The sequence below is a fragment of the Cyclopterus lumpus genome, chromosome 8 (genome assembly GCF_009769545.1).
Source record: "Cyclopterus lumpus isolate fCycLum1 chromosome 8, fCycLum1.pri, whole genome shotgun sequence".
In the NCBI taxonomy this organism is placed as follows: domain Eukaryota; kingdom Metazoa; phylum Chordata; class Actinopteri; order Perciformes; family Cyclopteridae; genus Cyclopterus; species Cyclopterus lumpus.
The window spans coordinates 698,264-714,197 of NC_046973.1; the positions used below are offsets into that span (position 1 = coordinate 698,264).

The 15,934-nt window shown below is 39.9% G+C and overlaps 1 long non-coding RNA gene across 1 annotated transcript; it reads left to right on the forward strand.

The window, feature by feature from the left end:
- The first annotated feature begins 5,795 nt into the window (after positions 1–5,795).
- On the forward strand, positions 5,796–6,560 carry LOC117734673. Its single transcript, XR_004609823.1, has 4 exons — positions 5,796–5,851; positions 5,967–6,071; positions 6,307–6,381; positions 6,486–6,560. It is a non-coding gene; the product is annotated as an uncharacterized LOC117734673 (long non-coding RNA).
- Positions 6,561–15,934: the final 9,374 nt, after the last annotated feature.

A 15,934-nucleotide genomic window follows, 5' to 3' on the forward strand; every position in this document is an offset into this window, starting at 1 on the left:
AGGGTATCAATAACAAACAAGGTTATCAATAACAAACAAGGGTATAAATAACAAACAAGGGTATCAATAACAAACAAGGGTATAAATAACAAACAAGGGTATCAATAACAAACAAGGGTATCAATAACAAACAAGGGTATCAATAACAAACAAGGGTATCAATAACAAACAAGGGTATAAATAACAAACAAGGGTATCAATAACAAACAAGGGTATCAATAACAAACAAGGTTATCAATAACAAACAAGGGTATCAATAACAAACAAGGGTATAAATAACAAACAAGGTTATCAAGGGTATCAATAACAAACAAGTGTATCAATAACAAACAAGGGTATAAATAACAAACAAGGGTATCAATAACAAACAAGGGTATCAATAACAAACAAGGTTATCAATAACAAACAAGGGTATCAATAACAAACAAGGTTATCAATAACAAACAAGGGTATAAATAACAAACAAGGTTATCAAGGGTATCAATAACAAACAAGGGTATCAATAACAAACAAGGGTATCAATAACAAACAAGGGTATCAATAACAAACAAGGTTATCAATAACAAACAAGGGTATCAATAACAAACAAGGGTATAAATAACAAACAAGGTTATCAAGGGTATCAATAACAAACAAGGGTATCAATAACAAACAAGGGTATAAATAACAAACAAGGGTATCAATAACAAACAAGGGTATCAATAACAAACAAGGGTATCAATAACAAACAAGGTTATAAATAACAAACAAGGGTATCAATAACAAACAAGGGTATCAATAACAAACAAGGGTATCAATAACAAACAAGGTTATCAATAACAAACAAGGGTATCAATAACAAACAAGGGTATAAATAACAAACAAGGGTATCAATAACAAACAAGGGTATCAATAACAAACAAGGTTATAAATAACAAACAAGGTTATCAATAACAAACAAGGGTATCAATAACAAACAAGGGTATCAATAACAAACAAGGTTATAAATAACAAACAAGGTTATCAAGGGTATCAATAACAAACAAGGGTATAAATAACAAACAAGGGTATCAATAACAAACAAGGGTATAAATAACAAACAAGGGTATAAATAACAAACAAGGGTATCAATAACAAACAAGGGTATCAATAACAAACAACAAACAAGGGTATCAATAACAAACAAGGTTATCAATAACAAACAAGGTTATAAATAACAAACAAGGGTATCAATAACAAACAAGGGTATCAATAACAAACAAGGGTATCAATAACAAACAAGGGTATCAATAACAAACAAGGTTATCAATAACAAACAAGGGTATCAATAACAAACAAGGGTATCAATAACAAACAAGGGTATAAATAACAAATAAGGTTATCAATAACAAACAAGGGTATCAATAACAAACAAGGGTATCAATAACAAACAAGGGTATCAATAACAAACAAGGGTATCAATAACAAACAAGGGTATAAATAACAAACAAGGGTATCAATAACAAACAAGGGTATCAATAACAAACAAGGGTATCAATAACAAACAAGGGTATAAATAACAAACAAGGGTATCAATAACAAACAAGGGTATCAATAACAAACAAGGGTATAAATAACAAATAAGGTTATCAATAACAAACAAGGGTATCAATAACAAACAAGGGTATCAATAACAAACAAGGTTATCAATAACAAACAAGGGTATCAATAACAAACAAGGGTATCAATAACAAACAAGGGTATCAATAACAAACAAGGGTATCAATAACAAACAAGGTTATCAATAACAAACAAGGGTATCAATAACAAACAAGGGTATAAATAACAAACAAGGTTATCAAGGGTATCAATAACAAACAAGGGTATCAATAACAAACAAGGGTATAAATAACAAACAAGGGTATCAATAACAAACAAGGGTATCAATAACAAACAAGGTTATCAATAACAAACAAGGGTATCAATAACAAACAAGGGTATAAATAACAAACAAGGTTATCAAGGGTATCAATAACAAACAAGGGTATCAATAACAAACAAGGGTATCAATAACAAACAAGGGTATCAATAACAAACAAGGGTATCAATAACAAACAAGGTTATCAATAACAAACAAGGGTATCAATAACAAACAAGGGTATAAATAACAAACAAGGTTATCAAGGGTATCAATAACAAACAAGGGTATCAATAACAAACAAGGGTATAAATAACAAACAAGGGTATCAATAACAAACAAGGGTATCAATAACAAACAAGGGTATCAATAACAAACAAGGTTATAAATAACAAACAAGGGTATCAATAACAAACAAGGGTATCAATAACAAACAAGGGTATCAATAACAAACAAGGTTATCAATAACAAACAAGGGTATCAATAACAAACAAGGGTATAAATAACAAACAAGGGTATCAATAACAAACAAGGGTATCAATAACAAACAAGGTTATACATAACAAACAAGGTTATCAATAACAAACAAGGGTATCAATAACAAACAAGGGTATCAATAACAAACAAGGTTATAAATAACAAACAAGGTTATCAAGGGTATCAATAACAAACAAGGGTATAAATAACAAACAAGGGTATCAATAACAAACAAGGGTATAAATAACAAACAAGGGTATAAATAACAAACAAGGGTATCAATAACAAACAAGGGTATCAATAACAAACAACAAACAAGGGTATCAATAACAAACAAGGTTATCAATAACAAACAAGGTTATAAATAACAAACAAGGGTATCAATAACAAACAAGGGTATCAATAACAAACAAGGGTATCAATAACAAACAAGGGTATCAATAACAAACAAGGTTATCAATAACAAACAAGGGTATCAATAACAAACAAGGGTATCAATAACAAACAAGGGTATAAATAACAAATAAGGTTATCAATAACAAACAAGGGTATCAATAACAAACAAGGGTATCAATAACAAACAAGGGTATCAATAACAAACAAGGGTATCAATAACAAACAAGGGTATCAATAACAAACAAGGTTATAAATAACAAACAAGGTTATCAATAACAAACAAGGGTATCAATAACAAACAAGGGTATCAATAACAAACAAGGTTATAAATAACAAACAAGGTTATCAATAACAAACAAGGGTATCAATAACAAACAAGGGTATCAATAACAAACAAGGGTATCAATAACAAACAACAAACAAGGGTATCAATAACAAACAAGGTTATCAATAACAAACAAGGTTATAAATAACAAACAAGGGTATCAATAACAAACAAGGGTATCAATAACAAACAAGGTTATCAATAACAAACAAGGGTATCAATAACAAACAAGGTTATCAATAACAAACAAGGGTATCAATAACAAACAAGGGTATAAATAACAAATAAGGTTATCAATAACAAACAAGGGTATCAATAACAAACAAAGGTATCAATAACAAACAAGGGTATCAATAACAAACAAGGTTATAAATAACAAACAAGGTTATCAATAACAAACAAGGGTATCAATAACAAACAAGGGTATCAATAACAAACAAGGGTATAAATAACAAACAAGGGTATCAATAACAAACAAGGGTATAAATAACAAACAAGGGTATCAATAACAAACAAGGGTATCAATAACAAACAAGGTTATCAATAACAAACAAGGTTATCAATAACAAACAAGGGTATCAATAACAAACAAGGTTATAAATAACAAACAAGGGTATCAATAACAAACAAGGGTATAAATAACAAACAAGGGTATCAATAACAAACAAGGGTATCAATAACAAACAAGGGTATAAATAACAAACAAGGGTATCAATAACAAACAAGGTTATCAATAACAAACAAGGGTATCAATAACAAACAAGGTTATCAATAACAAACAAGGGTATAAATAACAAACAAGGGTATCAATAACAAACAAGGTTATCAATAACAAACAAGGGTATCAATAACAAACAAGGTTATCAATAACAAACAAGGGTATCAATAACAAACAAGGGTATCAATAACAAACAAGGTTATCAATAACAAACAAGGTTATCAATAACAAACAAGGTTATAAATAACAAACAAGGGTATCAATAACAAACAAGGGTATCAATAACAAACAAGGGTATCAATAACAAACAAGGGTATCAATAACAAACAAGGGTATCAATAACAAACAAGGGTATCAATAACAAACAAGGGTATAAATAACAAACAAGGGTATCAATAACAAACAAGGGTATCAATAACAAACAAGGGTATCAATAACAAACAAAGGTATCAATAACAAACAAGGGTATCAATAACAAACAAGGGTATCAATAACAAACAAGGGTATAAATAACAAACAAGGGTATCAATAACAAACAAGGGTATAAATAACAAACAAGGGTATCAATAACAAACAAGGGTATCAATAACAAACAAGGGTATCAATAACAAACAAGGTTATAAATAACAAACAAGGTTATCAATAACAAACAAGGGTATCAATAACAAACAAGGGTATCAATAACAAACAAGGGTATAAATAACAAACAAGGGTATCAATAACAAACAAGGGTATAAATAACAAACAAGGGTATCAATAACAAACAAGGGTATCAATAACAAACAAGGTTATCAATAACAAACAAGGGTATCAATAACAAACAAGGTTATAAATAACAAACAAGGGTATCAATAACAAACAAGGGTATAAATAACAAACAAGGGTATCAATAACAAACAAGGGTATCAATAACAAACAAGGGTATAAATAACAAACAAGGGTATCAATAACAAACAAGGTTATCAATAACAAACAAGGGTATCAATAACAAACAAGGTTATCAATAACAAACAAGGGTATCAATAACAAACAAGGGTATCAATAACAAACAAGGGTATCAATAACAAACAAGGTTATAAATAACAAACAAGGTTATCAATAACAAACAAGGGTATCAATAACAAACAAGGGTATCAATAACAAACAAGGGTATCAATAACAAACAAGGTTATCAATAACAAACAAGGGTATCAATAACAAACAAGGGTATAAATAACAAACAAGGTTATCAATAACAAACAAGGGTATCAATAACAAACAAGGGTATAAATAACAAACAAGGGTATCAATAACAAACAAGGGTATCAATAACAAACAAGGGTATCAATAACAAACAAGGGTATAAATAACAAACAAGGGTATCAATAACAAACAAGGGTATCAATAACAAACAAGGGTATAAATAACAAACAAGGTTATCAATAACAAACAAGGGTATCAATAACAAACAAGGGTATCAATAACAAACAAGGGTATCAATAACAAACAAGGTTATCAATAACAAACAAGGTTATCAATAACAAACAAGGTTATCAATAACAAACAAGGGTATCAATAACAAACAAGGGTATCAATAACAAACAAGGGTATAAATAACAAACAAGGGTATAAATAACAAACAAGGGTATCAATAACAAACAAGGGTATAAATAACAAATAAGGGTATCAATAACAAACAAGGGTATCAATAACAAACAAGGGTATCAATAACAAACAAGGGTATCAATAACAAACAAGGGTATAAATAACAAACAAGGGTATCAATAACAAACAAGGGTATCAATAACAAACAAGGGTATAAATAACAAACAAGGTTATCAATAACAAACAAGGGTATCAATAACAAACAAGGGTATCAATAACAAACAAGGGTATCAATAACAAACAAGGGTATCAATAACAAACAAGGGTATCAATAACAAACAAGGGTATCAATAACAAACAAGGGTATCAATAACAAACAAGGTTATCAATAACAAACAAGGGTATCAATAACAAACAAGGGTACCATCTGCTACACTGGCTGCACCAGCCAAGGCTAAGGGTTCACAAGTAGATGGTAAATGTATCAACATTATGTCATTCATTGAAACATTATCTGTCATATTGACTGTGCTTATATTAGTTATAAACCATGAATTGATTCTTGTTTTGTGATCCTTCTCTCCTTGCAGCCCCTGCATTACCATCCGTAAAGAGACCCGTTCCCCAGGAGCTCCTGTGTCTGATGCCCGAAGGAGCAGCTCATCTGTCAACAGAGGCGACTGCCACAGTTCCTGGTACCTAGTATTTTACCTGTATTTGCATCCTACAAATATCCTTATGTAGTGTACATCAAAACGGTTGTTTATTCTTTAAAATCTTCATGGTTGTAAATTAGATACTGGTGCACTGTTTTCGGACCAAAAGTAGGCAGCACTCCAGTGTACAGCTCGCCGAGTTTCACAAATGTCATGTTACATTCTTGCTTAATCTTATTGTCAATAATAATAACATGTTCAATGTTCTCTATAGGATCAGAGGAGCTCCTGATTTCTCCTGAGACGTCTGCAGAGCCCGGTCAACTGCCAACTCCACACAGAGACCAAAGTCAGTATTTGAGTGTTTTTTTTAATTTGGTTGTGTACATTTTAAAAATATGAAATAGTCACACCCAAAATCGTACTAATTTGTCTTTATTCTCGTCTGACCAGGTGAGCCTTTACCCAGGCCAATAGCTGTCCCCACCTGTCCTCCTCCACAGCTTCCTGGCTACGACCACGATGTCACCAGTGGAACTGTTCACAGCAGCAGAGGATCTGGATGAAGACGGAGCTGGAATCTATGGGTCAGGTTCCATTCCTGTAGGGAACCCCATGAAGATGGTGTCATTGTGGCGTTTGCCTCCCCAGCCTGAATTGATTGACAGCATCTCCGATCTTCCTTCCCCAAAGTACTTTCAGCTCCATCCATTTTTTATATGGAAGCCAGAGAACAATAACCTCATGGGGAGGATGAGGAACAACGACACTCTGCCGTGTATGGGAGGTTGTGCACGGCCTCAAGTTGCCTCTGCAGGTGTTGGTAGACCTCGTGTCGTTGTTGGCATCACTGGACAGTACTACCTGTTGTCATCCAGGCTGTGCTGCAAAGTGTGCAAAAAAAAGTGGTACGCTGACAACCCACTGTGGCTTGACAAACTCCCAAAGAGGTACACAAACCTCTTGCCAGCCATCCTGACGTACAAGAAGGCAATATGTAAATCCGTCATGGACGAGCTCAGGCGGACAGGTAACTCCCCCAGCGACATGACAAAGCAGGTAATGGAGGTGATGCACTTGAAGTTTGAACGGGCTCACCTGGCCCACCTCCTCAGCTGCCAAAATGTCATGGATGGGGAGGCAGGACAGTATGACCAAAGAACCATCACTCAGTTCTTGCGACAGGAAACAAAGCCGGCTCCCTTCGGAGAGTACAGTGATTCAGATGGCTGGAACGGGATCATTGTGTCTTCTCACTACCTGGCTGACTGCTTGCTGCACGAGTACCAACACCAGGAGAGTGCCATCAACACACTTTTCCAGGGGAGCTTTGGACAGGCTTTCCGCTCAGACCAGAAGGTCACCTTTTCATCCGGCACCATGTCCTCGTATGCGGTCATGAATGAGAACTGGATGATCCTTTCATGGGTGATGGTGCAGTCTGAGACGGAGAAGTCCCTGAAGCCCATGTACGAGGGACTAGCACGGCGCTACAGCACAGCAGGCATAGAGAAGGCACAATACCACTGGGTAGACAGGTACATTTGAATCCTTTTTTTTTTTTTCAAATGGCTCATAATCACAATTTATATTGCTTTTCATAATTCCAGTTGAATAAAAGAAAATGAGTTGGCTGTTAAGAATCGTCTTATTACCATGACCAGTGGTGGTTCATACGACGCTTTAACATTCATGGCTGTACTTCTTCTTTCTTCTTTCAGGGATTGCTGTGCAGCATTCAAAGTGGCAGAATCGTATGCAGGAGAGCATCTGAACTGGGATTCTTGGCAAACAACTGATGCCATCGTTGCCCAGGCTACTTCTGGTAACCTGCTGAACACGTGTGCGTCACGGTCCCATTTCAGTGCCAACTTGAGCATCAAGCTGGACTTATTCCACTGCATGAGGAGGTTCCTCCGTGAGTGTGTGACAGAGCATCATGCACTGTACAGTTCTTTTGCTCAGTTCCTGTCCGCAGCCTTTTCTGTGGTGGATCAGGAAGACCTGCAGAGGCTTAAAGACGCCTATGCCTTCTGTGGGATTCAGCCTGCCAACCCAACCAAGCCACACATTCGGGAGCACTGCAGGACCAGGATCACACAGCCGGAGGAGCTCATCAAGAGGGTGGAGGGAGTTTTACAGCAGTTTCACCTGGCCAGTGATCCAAATGGCGCTCCTCTCTTCAAGCCCTCAATGCTGAAGCTATGGCGGATCCAGCGGGTGCACATCCTGCGAGGTTGCCTGAGTGATCCCGTGGTTGAAGGGGGGATTTTGTACAGGCATGGAGGATCTCTGCAGCTGAATCATGTGCAGGGTGAAGGGGCCAGAGTTCCCATTTGGATCCCCATCAGAGGCACATCCCAGCAGGAGGGATATCCAGAGCTGTTTCAAGCACAGGGGATGACTGGCGTGGCGCGGTGGAATTACCAGCGCCTTGTGGACTTGAAGCAGCCTGGTGTCCACCTCCCAGCCGTCTTTGATCCTGCATTAATGGCCCAGCTCAACGCAGTCTCCGAACGGGTGTTGGGACACATGAAATATCCAGCATTTCATTTCTCTAGCAAAGACACTGGAGAGAAGTTTGGCCTGCAGTACGTTGAGCCTGGTAGCCGCCATGTTCCTCTGGACTGGGACCAGCACAGGACCAAGACAGACTCTGCCCCGGCCCTGAATCCACCTCCTCAAAGCAGCGTCCACTGCCCAGTCATCCTCATCCTCAACGGCACCCCTCAAGCTGCTTCAGTTTCCTCCACGCCCTGCTGCAGATTCTGCTGTCAAACCAGACGTGACTCCCAGTACGACTCCCGGGCCTCAGGCAGATCCAGGTAACCACCAAACAGACAAAGTAGTGGATGACACTCCAGCATTAGTTAGTAGGAACTGAATTGAAATCCTATTTATTAGGAGGGTAATGGATGTGTTACAACGTTCTTTTCTCACGAGATGTCACAATATTTAATGTGTAAATGAATAGACGGTTGCATAAACATACCAGTTAGCCATGAGTCAGTATCTGAAAGTGGAAAGCGTGTTTTCACCCATTCAAGTGTGTGAAATCAGGCTTTTCCCTTCTGTAGGTCAGAATAACTCATTGTACTCTTTGTCCTTTGTTTTCATAGAAACATGTCGGCCGTCTCTGCCCCTGCTGTCCTCACCGACTGGACCTGTGAACACCGGAGGGAGAGTGTTTGTGTTGGACCACAAGCAGTGGCCGGCCCCCATGAAGGCAGCTATAGACAACCTGCTCAATGAACACCGTGGGATGAAGGACATGCTCAAGCTTGTGGACCACGACGATGCTGCTCTAGTTCACAACTCCTGTACAGACCCAAACAGCATGCTGCACCCAACAACAAAACATCACTTCCTACAATATGTCAAACACCTCTGCAAATTACTAAACACCAGCTCATCTTTGAACACCAGCCCAGAAAAACTGCAAGAGAGGCAGGAACTCTGGCACTCTGACAAAGGGCAGTGAGACTACCCGTGTGCCAGTTGTAACTATGCCTGTTGCAGTCGTTAACCCACCGCCACCTGGTCAGACCCTTACGAAAGCCTCCATTGAGGAAATTGTACAAAACATCCTAGACAAGCAACAGCAGCATCAGCAGCAACAACAACAACAACCAGTGCACAAAAAGAAGCAGACAAAAACGTGCCTGTCCTGTGGCCAGCCAAAGTCCAGGTATGAGAATGATGGTTCCTCCATCCACTTCTTTTACCAGCAGGGCCCCGTCAGGTACTTTTACTGCTCCACTAAAGTTTTTAAAGCTTATGGTGCTGAAGGTCTGACAAACCCCAAAATGCCCTTTAAAGACTTTGCAGGAACAAAGTTCTTTCAGCAGGAACTGTATTCCACAAAGAAAAGGGTGGAGGAGAGAGGCCAGCAAAAGAGGAAGAGGACTGAATCTCAGCACACTGGTCCAAGGTGTCGCTTCTGTCGGATGGGACTGAAGCAGGGCCCAAACAGTCCTCATATTCACACCGGGTTCCCTGGAGTAACAGGGAAGTACGTGTATTGCCCTGCTAAAGTATTTTCCCTGTACAAAGACCAGGGCATGGAGAAGGAGATGACATGGAGAGAGTTCCAGGTGTCTGCCTTTTATGAGACAGAAAAAAACAGATGGGCAGTTGAAAAGAGAAAATAAGAGAAATGGGGAGTGTTCTGTCATGTATATATTCTTTCTCTTTTTAATATTTACATTCTTTTTATTATATTTGTTTTACACATTTGTGTTGTGTTTGTGTGACCTTGCAATTGCAATTAAAATGTTCATGAGAAGGAAAACTGTAATATAATAGGTTAATAGCCATAAATAAGTCAAGTACTTACAGGAAACAGTCTTGAGTGGCATCATGATTATCTTTGGAAAGATCGGTTAAAGCAACAGTCTCATAACAAAACACAGGAAGTGGGATTTTATTGGAATATTTTAACGACAAGTCAGAGTGGGTGAAAGCGACGCAGAATAATCATCTTCAAGGCCTTCAGATCATCCTGGAAAGAAGATTGAAGTCGATCGGATCATTTTTGTGGGAGATAACGTTAAATGTATAACGGCGAAAAGTGACAAAAACTAGCTAAAAACACTAAAAACGGGCAACTTCTGCGAATTATTGTAGCGCCCCCTAGTGTTCAAATCGCACAAGATTTCTTTTGCCAGTTAAGGCATGCCATGTGCACTTAGGAAACATGTTTTCGAGTGATTAGTCCCAATAGTGTTGACGCTATGAGCATTGAAAAACAAGACACGCCCCTAAGATGTTCATTGGGCCATAGATCTTTACCACAATGAGATATAAATAAACAGTTGACATATTCTACGTCATCTGGCTTCAATGATTTGATTGATATCAGGTTTTGTTGATTTGGACCAAGCATGTAGTTAAGAAAGTCAATGATGTGTTTTTCACAAAATTCAAAATGGAGGAAAGTCTAAGTAGGCGGAGCTTAGTGGTCTGAGAGGGTTTCTGTAGAGCAGGTGGACATGTGTGAACAAGTCAATCGGACATTCTGGGTGAGGGGCGTCGTAAAAATGTGGCTATTTCCACCAAGACTGACAAGCGTGCCAAATACGGCTGGTTTTCCAAATGGTTACGTACCCCAAAAATGGTCCCAATGTACAAACATAAGAATCAGAATAATAAGAAGCAATTTCAATAGGGACCCTATTGATGCATGAAGGTCTTTGTCACAGTCACTAGGCTCGTTCGAGATGAGCCAGTTCAGCGCAGAATCGATCGGCGTGCAATGCATGCTGGTTAGATTTGCTCCCGACGTGCTCTGACGTCATTCACACGTGGTCAACGATACTCTCACGAGATCGAGGCGGCCGTTGGTTTTAGAGCTAGGCGCCGCAGGAGCTCTCCATCCACTGCGTGGCCCAGTGCATGATGGGAAACGCCTGTCTGCCACATCAGAGAGCTGATTGGCTCTTAGATCTGACAGCAAACACCACGTGTTGTAGAAAATCCATATTTTAGGTGTAGTTGTAATACTTGACATTCGGTTGTTCGCTATTTGTCTCATGTAGTGCAAAGATGTGGGTGGTAATAATAATAATAATAATAATGTATAAGGTTATTTATTTAGCATCTGTAAAGAAATAATTTATAGAGAAATTACAACTATCTTCACATATATGTATTTATATGAATGTGTACTTTGACTTCCTGAACACTGACTTCCCGAACATTGACTTCCTGAACATTGACTTCCTGAACATTGACTTCCTGAACACTGACTTCCTGAACATTGACTTCCTGAATACCGACTTCCTGAACATTGACTTCCTGAACAGTGACTTCCTGAACACTGACTTCCCGAACATTGACTTCCTGAACACTGACTTCCTGAACAGTGACTTCCTGAATACCGACTTCCTGAACACTGACTTCCCGAACAGTGACTTCCTGAACACTGACTTCCTGAACATTGACTTCCTGAACATTGACTTCCCGAACATTGACTTCCTGAACAGTGACTTCCTGAACAGTGACTTCCTGAACAGTGACTTCCTGAATACCGACTTCCTGAACACTGACTTCCCGAACAGTGACTTCCTGAACACTGACTTCCTGAACATTGACTTCCTGAACACTGACTTCCTGAACACTGACTTCCTGAACACTGACTTCCTGAACAGTGACTTCCCGAACACTGACTTCCCGAACAGTGACTTCCTGAATACCGACTTCCTGAACACTGACTTCCTGAACACTGACTTCCCGAACATTGACTTCCTGAACATTGACTTCCTGAACAGTGAATTCCTGAACATTGACTTCCTGAACACTGACTTCCTGAACACTGACTTCCTGAATACCGACTTCCTGAACACTGACTTCCCGAACAGTGACTTCCTGAACACTGACTTCCTGAACAGTGACTTCCCGGACATTGACTTCCTGAACATTGACTTCCTGAACACTGACTTCCCGAACATTGACTTCCTGAACATTGACTTCCTGAACAGTGAATTCCTGAACATTGACTTCCTGAACACTGACTTCCTGAACACTGACTTCCTGAATACCGACTTCCTGAACACCGACTTCCCGAACAGTGACTTCCTGAACATTGACTTCCTGAACAGTGACTTCCCGAACATTGACTTCCTGAACAGTGACTTCCTGAACAGTGACTTCCTGAACAGTGACTTCCTGAACACTGACTTCCTGAATACCGACTTCCTGAACATTGACTTCCTGAACACTGACTTCCCGAACATTGACTTCCTGAACATTGACTTCCTGAACAGTGACTTCCTGAACAGTGACTTCCTGAACATTGACTTCCTGAACAGACTTCCTGAACACTGACTTCCTGAACATTGACTTCCTGAACAGTGACTTCCTGAACATTGACTTCCTGAACATTGACTTCCTGAACATTGACTTCCTGAACAGTGACTTCCTGAACATTGACTTCCTGAACACTGACTTCCTGAACACTGACTTCCTGAACATTGACTTCCTGAACAGTGACTTCCTGAACATTGACTTCCTGAACAGTGACTTCCTGAACACTGACTTCCCGAACATTGACTTCCTGAACACTGACTTCCCGAACATTGACTTCCTGAACACCGACTTCCTGAACACTGACTTCCCGAACAGTGACTTCCTGAACACTGACTTCCTGAACATTGACTTCCTGAACATTGACTTCCCGAACATTGACTTCCTGAATATTGACTTCCTGAACAGTGACTTCCTGAACAGTGACTTCCCGAACTGTGACTTCCTGAACACTGACTTCCTGAACATTGACTTCCTGAACAGTGACTTCCTGAACACTGACTTCCTGAACACTGACTTCCCGAACACTGACTTCCTGAACAGTGACTTCCTGAATACCGACTTCCTGAACATTGACTTCCTGAACACTGACTTCCCGAACATTGACTTCCTGAACATTGACTTCCTGAACAGTGACTTCCTGAACATTGACTTCCTGAACACTGACTTCCTGAACATTGACTTCCTGAACAGTGACTTCCTGAACATTGACTTCCTGAACATTGACTTCCTGAACATTGACTTCCTGAACAGTGACTTCCTGAACATTGACTTCCTGAACACTGACTTCCTGAACACTGACTTCCTGAATACCGACTTCCTGAACACTGACTTCCCGAACAGTGACTTCCTGAACACTGACTTCCTGAACAGTGACTTCCCGAACACTGACTTCCTGAACATTGACTTCCTGAACAGTGACTTCCCGAACATTGACTTCCCGAACATTGACTTCCCGAACAGTGACTTCCTGAACAGTGACTTCCTGAACAGTGACTTCCTGAACACTGACTTCCTGAATACCGACTTCCTGAACATTGACTTCCTGAACACTGACTTCCCGAACATTGACTTCCTGAACATTGACTTCCTGAACAGTGACTTCCTGAACATTGACTTCCTGAACACTGACTTCCTGAACATTGACTTCCTGAACAGTGACTTCCTGAACATTGACTTCCTGAACATTGACTTCCTGAACATTGACTTCCTGAACACTGACTTCCTGAACACTGACTTCCTGAACACTGACTTCCTGAACATTGACTTCCTGAACACTGACTTCCTGAACACTGACTTCCTGAACATTGACTTCCTGAACAGTGACTTCCTGAACATTGACTTCCTGAACACTGACTTCCTGAACATTGACTTCCTGAACATTGACTTCCTGAACATTGACTTCCTGAACAGTGACTTCCCGAACACTGACTTCCCGAACATTGACTTCCTGAACATTGACTTCCCGAACACTGACTTCCTGAACATTGACTTCCCGATCACTGACTTCCTGAACATTGACTTCCCGAACACTGACTTCCCGAACATTGACTTCCCGAACACTGACTTCCTGAACATTGACTTCCCGAACATTGACTTCCTGAATACCGACTTCCTGAACATTGACTTCCCGAACATTGACTTACCGAACACTGACTTCCTGAACATTGACTTCCTGAACAGTGACTTCCCGAACACTGACTTCCTGAACATTGACTTCCTGAACATTGACTTCCCGAACATTGACTTCCTGAACATTGACTTCCCGAACAGTGACTTCCCGAACAGTGACTTCCTGAACATTGACTTCCTGAACAGTGACTTCCTGAACAGTGACTTCCTGAACAGTGACTTCCTGAATACCGACTTCCTGAACACTGACTTCCCGAACATTGACTTCCCGAACACTGACTTCCTGAACATTGACTTCCCGAACATTGACTTCCTGAATACCGACTTCCTGAACATTGACTTCCCGAACATTGACTTCCCGAACATTGACTTCCTGATCACTGACTTCCTGAACATTGACTTCCCGAACACTGACTTCCCGAACATTGACTTCCCGAACACTGACTTCCTGAACATTGACTTCCCGAACATTGACTTCCTGAATACCGACTTCCTGAACATTGACTTCCCGAACATTGACTTACCGAACACTGACTTCCTGAACATTGACTTCCTGAACAGTGACTTCCTGAACAGTGACTTCCTGAACATTGACTTCCTGAACAGTGACTTCCTGAACAGTGACTTCCTGAACATTGACTTCCTGAACATTGACTTCCTGAACAGTGACTTCCTGAACAGTGACTTCCTGAATACCGACTTCCTGAACACTGACTTCCCGAACATTGACTTCCCGAACACTGACTTCCTGAACATTGACTTCCCGAACATTGACTTCCTGAATACCGACTTCCTGAACATTGACTTCCCGAACATTGACTTCCCGAACACTGACTTCCCGAACATTGACTTCCCGAACATTGACTTCCCGAACACTGACTTCCCGAACACTGACTTTCCGAACATTGACTTCCCGAACATTGACTTCCTGAATACCGACTTCCTGAACATTGACTTCCCGAACATTGACTTCCCGAACATTGACTTCCCGAACATTGACTTCCCGAACACTGACTTCCCGAACATTGACTTCCTGAATACCGACTTCCTGAACACTGACTTCCCGAACATTGACTTCCTGAATACCGACTTCCTGAACACTGACTTCCTGAACAGTGACTTCCTGAATACCGACTTCCTGAACATTGACTTCCCGAACATTGACTTCCCGAACATTGACTTCCCGAACACTGACTTCCCGAACATTGACTTCCTGAATACCGACTTCCTGAACACTGACTTCCTGAACAGTGACTTCCTGAACAGTGACTTCCTGAATACCGACTTCCTGAACACTGACTTCCCGAACATTGACTTCCTGAATACCGACTTCCTGAACACTGACTTCCTGAACAGTGACTTCCTGAATACCGACTTCCTGAACATTGACTTCCCGAACATTGACTTCCCGAACATTGACTTCCCGAACACTGACTTCCCGAACATTGACTTCCTGAATACCGACT